Raw genomic sequence first — 2734 nt, forward strand, 5'->3', positions numbered from 1 at the left:
GAGGAATACACCGTTATCACGGGGTGAAACTGACGCTCCTTGATAGTGTGTAAACTCTCGTCGAGGACCCACTCTACCCTCCAGAGCCTCTGCTGGCCGCATCATATAACATGAAAACGCCGTGTGTTGCAGTCACTGTTGCTCTTGGGCGCTGTAATCTCCGCAGAGGAAGTGGCGAGAAAGACGCGTGCTTTTGACGGTTTTGAAGGCCGGAGTTGACTTCGAAACTATAACCGGGCACAAACAAAGCTGCGATATTTAACGGGGTGAATGTGTTGTTACCGCGAGGTCATGTGGGCCCTCCGGTGATTGTTAGTTATTTACGTGTTATCAAGTTTATAGATCACTTTTTATTAATTATACACATCCTAAGTACATATGACACTTCTCAGGTTGAGATGGAGTACGTAGGGCGCAGACGGATGTGGTGTTGTGGTTTAGTTGTTCACATCTTTGTTGGCGTACCTGAGAACTGAATCCGGAATCACCCGTAGTTTCTAGGGGCTGATTGCGAGGACGAGTATGTTGTATGTGTGCAGTAGCAGATCGAACAGTAGATGTAGCCAACCTTCCAAAATCTAGGCCAAATTTTAGTGTAAAAAAACAGCGCGGGCTGCCTTAAAACAGGCTACTTGTAACGCGCTGCTCTTCGCATCCTTTGTCAGCGTACTCTGTCGCAGAATTGACTGCCGACAGGCGAGGTCCACATACTATTGGAACTAAGGTTGTCTACTACGTCCCGGAGTATAAAAATGTTGGCCTGATCGCAAGCTCCGTTGTGTCGCTCAACGTCGGTTGAACTTTCCACTGGCTGCGGACAAGCTGTATAAAAACGAGTTTTCACTTTGGCGCACTGGTCACACAGCAGCGAGCAGGGAGAAACGGACGAGGATGAGCGTACCTGGGCGTTGCCTAACAACAGATGCTGCGCCCCCTCTTCCTTGGTGGCTCACAAGCCATTGCGCCTCATCGCAGTCTTTAAAGGCGGTAAACATGATCTGTAAGCGACTGTTCTTGTGTAGACCACGTGACACAGCAGCTTTGACGGCGGTGCCCTTTCCCATAAAGGCCACGGGAACGTAATGTGTTTGATAGGCGAAAGTGAGGCTCGCCAAATATGCGACGATTCAATTAGTGGCCATGACAGCGGCAGTGTTGCAAGTTTGCACTTCATTCTCCTCTAAGGTGGGGGAACCTGCAGCTGTTCCATAGTCTTTCGAAAGCGTGGGTGTTGCCTAGCAACTGATGGACGCCTGTATGTTATGCTAGCATGGCCTTATTTTGCTTAGCGTTGCTTTGCGACTTAGAAAAGGTTTACCTGGTTTAGAATTATTCCCAAGGTGTTCATCTCTCGGGGGTGTCAGAAACTGGACACGAGTTTTTTTGTTTTTCGTCCCTTTCACGTCTGGCAGTGTCGTGCAAAGAACTTTATAACCGAACATAACCTGATGTTCTAAGCTTTAGTAGATGTACGGTATATTCAGAAGCGATTCTTCGGCTTGTACTTTTTGTTGTATAAGGATATTACAAACCTAAATTTTGTTTTTAGCACACTTCATTAGGCCTAAATAATGCTTTTGTGGAAAAGTTTTGAACAAATCATGGTTGGCCCTTTTCAAAGATATATACGTATTGGACTGTATGCAAGAAATTTTGAGACCTAAATGCTTTAATTATGGTCTTATTTGTCACTGACCCGGCATCTAGGAATAGAAGAATGCACTGCAATAAGCAAACCCTATAATAATATTCATGGCGAAGCTTTCACGTCAGTTTGCTCGTTTCACTAGGCCCGCCCGGTATATGAGGAAATCGTCGCTCTCCGCGTTGCAGTTCATCTTACAGGTGGCTAAGAACGGCGACCGGGAAGTTCCTGAATGCGGGGCCCAGTCGAAATGTTCGAAAGGTGTTTGATGCGACAAAAGAAATGATGACTACATACATTTTTTACTTACGTTAAGCAGTGTACAAGGTCATGAGGGGGAAGCGTCAAATTTTACATTGGCCGCGTACGAGCTGGCTTTGCTGCTCAATTTCGTCGGAAAGCGACAGCTTTCACCTTTTCCCACTTCAAATAGGCACTGAAGTACTTTGTAAGCATTGTGGGATTACTCGAGCAAATTGTTGCCTGGAGTCTCTAGGCCACGTTGTTACCACTTTCGCTGTGTTTACGCAACATTATGCATTCGAAAAATCAATATGGAAATTCTTTCCTCCTGTCTTAATCAACCTTGCCGATTTTCTATAACGTTTCAAATGACGACAAAACAAGATAAATTGTCTTAACTGCGCTACTACACGCCTTGCCGACCCTCCGACAGCCTTTAGTCGGGCGGCCGGCGGTGGGTCGTCGATGTTCGTTCGCTAACTTAAATCTACGCCACGACACGTTCGCGCCAGCAAGAATGTGCTTTCAGTTGGTCAGTTTGTAGACTGTATCATGCTCTAAGTCAGAGGTGCTCCGCACAATTGCAGATACGACACTTCGCTGACTGGTACACTAGTAGAAAATTGTAAGGTCAAATAAAGGCGGAAGCAGAGTCAGCGAAGTTGCTATTGGTACTAGGGAATTCAAATGAACCGAACCTTTTATGGTACCGCGTAGAACCAAGGATAGGGAAGCACTTTTTCCACTGCATGAATTAGCACAGCGGTCAGCAGCGCGACCACCAATCTGCAAGCTATTTTCCTCCTCATGAATGCCGTGGCTACAGACTTTTTATTATTTATTTAC

Source organism: Haemaphysalis longicornis, unplaced genomic scaffold (assembly GCF_048455015.1).
Source record: "Haemaphysalis longicornis isolate Haplotype H1 unplaced genomic scaffold, Haemaphysalis longicornis Haplotype H1 scaffold_2, whole genome shotgun sequence".
Taxonomy (NCBI): Eukaryota; Metazoa; Arthropoda; class Arachnida; order Ixodida; family Ixodidae; genus Haemaphysalis; species Haemaphysalis longicornis.